Source organism: Oncorhynchus clarkii, chromosome 6 (genome assembly GCF_045791955.1).
Source record: "Oncorhynchus clarkii lewisi isolate Uvic-CL-2024 chromosome 6, UVic_Ocla_1.0, whole genome shotgun sequence".
Classification (NCBI taxonomy): Eukaryota; Metazoa; Chordata; class Actinopteri; order Salmoniformes; family Salmonidae; genus Oncorhynchus; species Oncorhynchus clarkii.
The window spans coordinates 11,210,176-11,217,675 of NC_092152.1; the positions used below are offsets into that span (position 1 = coordinate 11,210,176).

A 7,500-nucleotide genomic window follows, 5' to 3' on the forward strand; every position below is an offset into this window, starting at 1 on the left:
GAAAGAGAGGGGATGAGTGGGAGAGATAGAGAAAGAGAGGGGAGGAGTGGGAGAGAGAGAAAGAGAGAGGAGGAATGGGAGAGATAGAGAAAGAGGGGATGAGTGGGAGAGATAGAGAAAGAGAGAGGAGGAGTGGGAGAGATAGAGAAAGAGAGAGGAGGAGTGAAAGAGAGGGGAGGAGTGGGAGAGATAGAGAAAGATAGAGGGGAAGTGAGAGATAGAGAAAGAGAGAGGAGGAGTGGGAGAGATAGAGAAAGAGCGAGGGGGAGTGAGAGAGAGAAAGAGAGAGGAGGAGTGGGAGAGAGAGAATGAGAAGGGATGAGTTGGAGAGATAGAGAAAGAGAGGCGAGGAGTGGGAGAGATAGAGAACGAGAGAGGAGGTGTGGGAGAGAGAGAAAGAGGGGAGGAGTGGGAGAGATAGAGAAAGAGAGAGGATGAGTGGGAGAGATAGAGAAAGATAGAGGGGGAGTGAAAGAGAGAGAAAGAGGGGAGAAGTGGGAGAAATAGAGAAAGAGAGGGGAGGAGTGGGAGAGAGAGAAAGATAGAGAGGGAGTGGGAGAGAGAGAGAAAGAGAGGGGAGGAGCGGGAGAGAGAGAGAAAGAGAGGGGAAGAGTGGAAGAGATAAAGGAAGAGACGGGGGGAGTGGGAGAGAGAGAAAGAGAGGGGAGGAGTGGGAGAGATAGATGTGAGGAGTGGGAGAGAGAGAGAGAAAGAGAGGGGAGAAGTGGGACAGATAGAGGGAGGAGTGGGAGAGACAGAGAAGGATAGAGGAGGAGTGGGAGAGATAGAGAAAGATAGAGGAGGAGTGGGAGAGAGAGAGAGGGGGGGAGGAGTGGGAGAGCGAAAGAAAGAGAGGGGAGGAGTGGGAGAGACAGAGAAAGATAGAGGAGGAGGTGGAGAGATAGAGGGGAGGAGTGGGAGAGATAGAGAAAGATAGAGGAGGAGTGGGAGAGAGAGAGAAAGAGAGGGTAGGAGTGGGAGAGAGAGAGAGAGGGGGAGGAGTGGGAGATATATAGAAAGAGAGAGGAGGAGTGGGAGAGATAGAGGGGAGGAGTGGGAGAGAGAGAGAAAGAGAGGGGATGAGTGGGAGAGATAGAGAAAGAGAGGGGGGGAGTGGGAGAGAGAGAGAAAGAGAGGATGAGTGGGAGAGATAGTGAAAGAGAGAGGAGGAGTGGGAGAGATAGAGAAAGAGAGAGGAGGAGTGAAAGAGAGGGGAGGAGTGGGAGAGATAGAGAAAGATAGAGGGGGAGTGAGAGATAGAGAAAGAGAGAGGAGGAGTGGGAGATATAGAGAAAGAGAGAGGGGGAGTGAGAGAGAGAAAGAGAGAGGAGAAGTGGGAGAGAGAGAATGAGAAGGGATGAGTCGGAGAGATAGAGAAAGAGAGGCGAGGAGTGGGAGAGATAGAGAACGAGAGAGGAGGTGTGGGAGAGAGAGAAAGAGGGGAGGAGTGGGAGAGATAGAGAAAGAGAGAGGATGAGTGGGAGAGATAGAGAAAGAGAGAGGAGGAGTGAAAGAGAGGGGAGGAGTGGGAGAGATAGAGAAAGATAGAGGGGGAGTGAGAGAGAGAGAAAGAGGGGATGAGTGGGAGAAATAGAGAAAGACAGAGGAGGAGTGGGAGAGAGAGAAAGATAGAGGGGGAGTGGGAGAGAGAGAGAAAGAGAGGGGAGGAGCGGGAGAGAGAGAGAAAGAGAGGGGAGGAGTGGAAGAGATAAAGGAAGAGAGGGGAGGAGTGGGAGAGAGAGAAAGAGAGGGGAGGAGTGGGAGAGATAGATGTGAGGAGTGGGAGGGAGAGAGAGAGAAAGAGAGGGGAGAAGTGGGACAGATAGAGGGGAGGAGTGGGAGAGACAGAAGGATAGAGGAGGAGTGGGAGAGATAGAGAAAGATAGAGGAGGAGTGGGAGAGAGAGAGGGGGGGGGAGGAGTGGGAGAGCGAAAGAAAGAGAGGGGAGGAGTGGGAGAGAGAGAGAACGAGAGAGGAGGAGTGGGAGAGAGAGAGAGAGGGGAGGAGTGGGAGATATATAGAAAGAGAGAGGAGGAGTGGGAGAGATAGAGGGGAGGAGTGGGAGAGAGAGAAAGAGAGGGGATAAGTGGGAGAGATAGAGAAAGAGAGGGGGGAGTGGGAGAGAGAGAGAAAGAGAGGGGAGGATTGAGAGAGATAGAGAAATAGAGAGGAGGAGTGGGAGAGATAGAGGGGAGGAGTGGGTGAGAGAGAGAAAGAGATGGGATGAGTGGGAGAGATAGAGAAAGAGAGGGGAGGAGTGGGAGAGAGAGAAAGAGAGAGGAGGAATGGGAGAGATAGAGAAAGAGGGGATGAGTGGGAGAGATAGAGAAAGAGAGAGGAGGAGTGGGAGAGATAGAGAAAGAGAGAGGAGGAGTGAAAGAGAGGGGAGGAGTGGGAGAGATAGAGAAAGATAGAGGGGGAGTGAGAGATAGAGAAAGAGAGAGGAGGAGTGGGAGAGATAGAGAAAGAGAGAGGGGGAGTGAGAGAGAGAAAGAGAGAGGAGGAGTGGGAGAGAGAGAATGAGAAGGGATGAGTTGGAGAGATAGAGAAAGAGAGGTGAGGAGTGGGAGAGAGAGAATGAGAAGGGATGAGTGGGAGAGATAGAGAAAGAGAGAGGATGAGTGGGAGAGATAGAGAGAGGAGGAGTGAAAGAGGGGAGGAGTGGGAGAGATAGAGAAAGATAGAGGGGGAGTGAGAGAGAGAGAAAGAGGGGAGGAGTGGGAGAAATAGAGAAAGAGAGAGGAGGAGTGGGAGAGAGAGAAAGATAGAGGGGGAGTGGGAGAGAGAGAGAAAGAGAGGGGAGGAGTGGGAGAGAGAGAGAAAGAGAGGGGAAGAGTGGAAGAGATAAAGGAAGAGAGGGGAGGAGTGGGAGAGAGAGAAAGCGAGGGGAAGAGTGGGAGAGATAGATGTGAGGAGTGGGAGGGAGAGAGAGAAAGAGAGGGGAGAAGTGGGACAGATAGAGGGAGGAGTGGGAGAGACAGAGAAGGATAGAGGAGGAGTGGGAGAGATAGAGAAAGATAGAGGAGGAGTGGGAGAGAGAGAGAGGGGGGGAGGAGTGGGAGAGCGAAAGAAAGAGAGGGGAGGAGTGGGAGAGACAGAGAAAGATAGAGGAGGAGGTGGAGAGATAGAGGGGAGGAGTGGGAGAGATAGAGAAAGATAGAGGAGGAGTGGGAGAGAGAGAGAAAGAGAGGGTAGGAGTGGGAGAGAGAGAGAGAGAGGGGAGGAGTGGGAGATATATAGAAAGAGAGAGGAGGAGTGGGAGAGATAGAGGGGAGGAGTGGGAGAGAGAGAGAAAGAGAGGGGATGAGTGGGAGAGATAGAGAAAGAGAGGGGGGGAGTGGGAGAGAGAGAGAAAGAGAGGATGAGTGGGAGAGATAGTGAAAGAGAGAGGAGGAGTGGGAGAGATAGAGAAAGAGAGAGGAGGAGTGAAAGAGAGGGGAGGAGTGGGAGAGATAGAGAAAGATAGAGGGGGAGTGAGAGATAGAGAAAGAGAGAGGAGGAGTGGGAGATATAGAGAAAGAGAGAGGGGGAGTGAGAGAGAGAAAGAGAGAGGAGAAGTGGGAGAGAGAGAATGAGAAGGGATGAGTCGGAGAGATAGAGAAAGAGAGGCGAGGAGTGGGAGAGATAGAGAACGAGAGAGGAGGTGTGGGAGAGAGAGAAAGAGGGGAGGAGTGGGAGAGATAGAGAAAGAGAGAGGATGAGTGGGAGAGATAGAGAAAGAGAGAGGAGGAGTGAAAGAGAGGGGAGGAGTGGGAGAGATAGAGAAAGATAGAGGGGGAGTGAGAGAGAGAGAAAGAGGGGATGAGTGGGAGAAATAGAGAAAGACAGAGGAGGAGTGGGAGAGAGAGAAAGATAGAGGGGGAGTGGGAGAGAGAGAGAAAGAGAGGGGAGGAGCGGGAGAGAGAGAGAAAGAGAGGGGAGGAGTGGAAGAGATAAAGGAAGAGAGGGGAGGAGTGGGAGAGAGAGAAAGAGAGGGGAGGAGTGGGAGAGATAGATGTGAGGAGTGGGAGGGAGAGAGAGAGAAAGAGAGGGGAGAAGTGGGACAGATAGAGGGGAGGAGTGGGAGAGACAGAAGGATAGAGGAGGAGTGGGAGAGATAGAGAAAGATAGAGGAGGAGTGGGAGAGAGAGAGGGGGGGGGAGGAGTGGGAGAGCGAAAGAAAGAGAGGGGAGGAGTGGGAGAGAGAGAGAACGAGAGAGGAGGAGTGGGAGAGAGAGAGAGAGGGGAGGAGTGGGAGATATATAGAAAGAGAGAGGAGGAGTGGGAGAGATAGAGGGGAGGAGTGGGAGAGAGAGAAAGAGAGGGGATAAGTGGGAGAGATAGAGAAAGAGAGGGGGGAGTGGGAGAGAGAGAGAAAGAGAGGGGAGGATTGAGAGAGATAGAGAAATAGAGAGGAGGAGTGGGAGAGATAGAGGGGAGGAGTGGGTGAGAGAGAGAAAGAGATGGGATGAGTGGGAGAGATAGAGAAAGAGAGGGGAGGAGTGGGAGAGAGAGAAAGAGAGAGGAGGAATGGGAGAGATAGAGAAAGAGGGGATGAGTGGGAGAGATAGAGAAAGAGAGAGGAGGAGTGGGAGAGATAGAGAAAGAGAGAGGAGGAGTGAAAGAGAGGGGAGGAGTGGGAGAGATAGAGAAAGATAGAGGGGGAGTGAGAGATAGAGAAAGAGAGAGGAGGAGTGGGAGAGATAGAGAAAGAGAGAGGGGGAGTGAGAGAGAGAAAGAGAGAGGAGGAGTGGGAGAGAGAGAATGAGAAGGGATGAGTTGGAGAGATAGAGAAAGAGAGGTGAGGAGTGGGAGAGAGAGAATGAGAAGGGATGAGTGGGAGAGATAGAGAAAGAGAGAGGATGAGTGGGAGAGATAGAGAGAGGAGGAGTGAAAGAGGGGAGGAGTGGGAGAGATAGAGAAAGATAGAGGGGGAGTGAGAGAGAGAGAAAGAGGGGAGGAGTGGGAGAAATAGAGAAAGAGAGAGGAGGAGTGGGAGAGAGAGAAAGATAGAGGGGGAGTGGGAGAGAGAGAGAAAGAGAGGGGAGGAGTGGGAGAGAGAGAGAAAGAGAGGGGAAGAGTGGAAGAGATAAAGGAAGAGAGGGGAGGAGTGGGAGAGAGAGAAAGCGAGGGGAAGAGTGGGAGAGATAGATGTGAGGAGTGGGAGGGAGAGAGAGAGAAAGAGAGGGGAGAAGTGGGACAGATAGAGGGGAGGAGTGGGAGAGACAGAAGGATAGAGGAGGAGTGGGAGAGATAGAGAAAGATAGAGGAGGAGTGGGAGAGAGAGAGAGGGGGGGAGGAGTGGGAGAGCGAAAGAAAGAGAGGGGAGGAGTGGGAGAGAGAGAGAACGAGAGAGGAGGAGTGGGAGAGATAGAGGGGAGGAGTGGGAGAGACAGAGAGAGATAGAGGAGGAGGTGGAGAGATAGAGGGGAGGAGTGGGAGAGAGAGAGAAAGAGAGGGTAGGAGTGGGAGAGAGAGAGAGAGGGGAGGAGTGGGAGATATATATAAAGAGAGAGGATGAGTGGGAGAGATAGAGGGGAGGAGTGGGAGAGAGAGAAAGAGAGGGGATAAGTGGGAGAGATAGAGAAAGAGAGGGGGGAGTGGGAGAGAGAGAGAAAGAGAGGGGAGGATTGAGAGAGATAGAGAAAGAGAGAGGAGGAGTGGGAGAGATAGAGGGGAGGAGTGGGTGAGAGAGAGAAAGAGATGGGATGAGTGGGAGAGATAGAGAAAGAGAGGGGAGGAGTGGGAGAGAGAGAAAGAGAGAGGAGGAATGGGAGAGATAGAGAAAGAGGGGATGAGTGGGAGAGATAGAGAAAGAGAGAGGAGGAGTGGGAGAGATAGAGAAAGAGAGAGGAGGAGTGAAAGAGAGGGGAGGAGTGGGAGAGATAGAGAAAGATAGAGGGGGAGTGAGAGATAGAGAAAGAGAGAGGAGGAGTGGGAGAGATAGAGAAAGAGAGAGGGGGAGTGAGAGAGAGAAAGAGAGAGGAGGAGTGGGAGAGAGAGAATGAGAAGGGATGAGTTGGAGAGATAGAGAAAGAGAGGTGAGGAGTGGGAGAGAGAGAATGAGAAGGGATGAGTGGGAGAGATAGAGAAAGAGAGAGGATGAGTGGGAGAGATAGAGAGAGGAGGAGTGAAAGAGGGGAGGAGTGGGAGAGATAGAGAAAGATAGAGGGGGAGTGAGAGAGAGAGAAAGAGGGGAGGAGTGGGAGAAATAGAGAAAGAGAGAGGAGGAGTGGGAGAGAGAGAAAGATAGAGGGGGAGTGGGAGAGAGAGAGAAAGAGAGGGGAGGAGTGGGAGAGAGAGAGAAAGAGAGGGGAAGAGTGGAAGAGATAAAGGAAGAGAGGGGAGGAGTGGGAGAGAGAGAAAGCGAGGGGAAGAGTGGGAGAGATAGATGTGAGGAGTGGGAGGGAGAGAGAGAGAAAGAGAGGGGAGAAGTGGGACAGATAGAGGGGAGGAGTGGGAGAGACAGAGAAGGATAGAGGAGGAGTGGGAGAGATAGAGAAAGATAGAGGAGGAGTGGGAGAGAGAGAGGGGGGGGGGTGGGAGAGCGAAAGAAAGAGAGGGGAGGAGTGGGAGAGATAGAGGGGAGGAGTGGGAGAGACAGAGAACGATAGAGGAGGAGGTGGAGAGATAGAGGGGAGGAGTGGGAGAGATAGAGAAAGATAGAGGAGGAGTGGGAGAGAGAGAGAGATAGAGGGGGAGTGGGAGAGAGAGAGAAAGATAGAGGAGGAGTGGGAGAGAGAGAAAGAGAGGGGAGGAGCGGGAGAGATAGAGAAAGAGAGGGGAGGAGCGGGAGAGAGATAGAGAGAGAGAGGGGAGGAGCGGGAGAGAGAGAGAAAGAGAGGGGAGGAGCGGGAGAGATAGATGGGAGGAGTGGGAGAGACAGAGAAAGATAGAGGAGGAGGTGGAGAGATAGAGGGGAGGAGTGGGAGAGATAGAGAAAGATAGAGGAGGAGCGGGAGAGAGATAGAGAGAGAGAAGGGAGGAGCGGGAGAGAGAGAGAAAGAGAGGGGAGGAGCAGGAGAGAGAGAGAGAAAGAGAGGGGATGAGTGGAAGAGATAAAGAAAGCGAGGGGGGAGTGGGAGAGAGAGAGAAAGATAGAGGAGGAGTGGGAGAGAGAGAGAGAGAGAGAGAGAGAGAGAGAGAGAGAGAGAGAGAGAGAGAGAGAGAAAGAGAGAGGAGGATGGGGGAGAGAGGAAGAGAAGGGAGGAGTGGGAGAGATAAAGACAGAGAGGGGAGGAGTGGGAGAGATAGAGAAAGAGAAGAGAGAAGTGGGAGAGATAGAGAAAGAGAGGGGAGGAGTGAGAGAGATAGAGAAAGATAGAGAAGGAGTGGGAGAGATAGAGAAATATAGAGAAGGAGTGGGAGAGATAGAGAGAGATAGAGAAGGAGTGGGAGAGAAAGAGAAAGAGAAGGGAGAAGTGGGAGAGATAGAGAAAGGTAGAGGAGGAGTGGGAGAGATAGAGAAAGAGAAGGGAGGAGTGGGAGAGATAGAGAAAGGTAGAGGAGGAGTGGGAGAGA

The 7,500-nt window shown here is 52.5% G+C and overlaps 1 protein-coding gene across 1 annotated transcript in view; it reads right to left on the bottom strand.

Annotated features, from left to right (window-relative positions):
• Nucleotides 1-7,500, bottom strand: part of LOC139411904 (glutamate receptor ionotropic, delta-2-like) — a 275,808-nt gene that overhangs the window by 251,182 nt on the left and 17,126 nt on the right. The window lies entirely within an intron of this gene.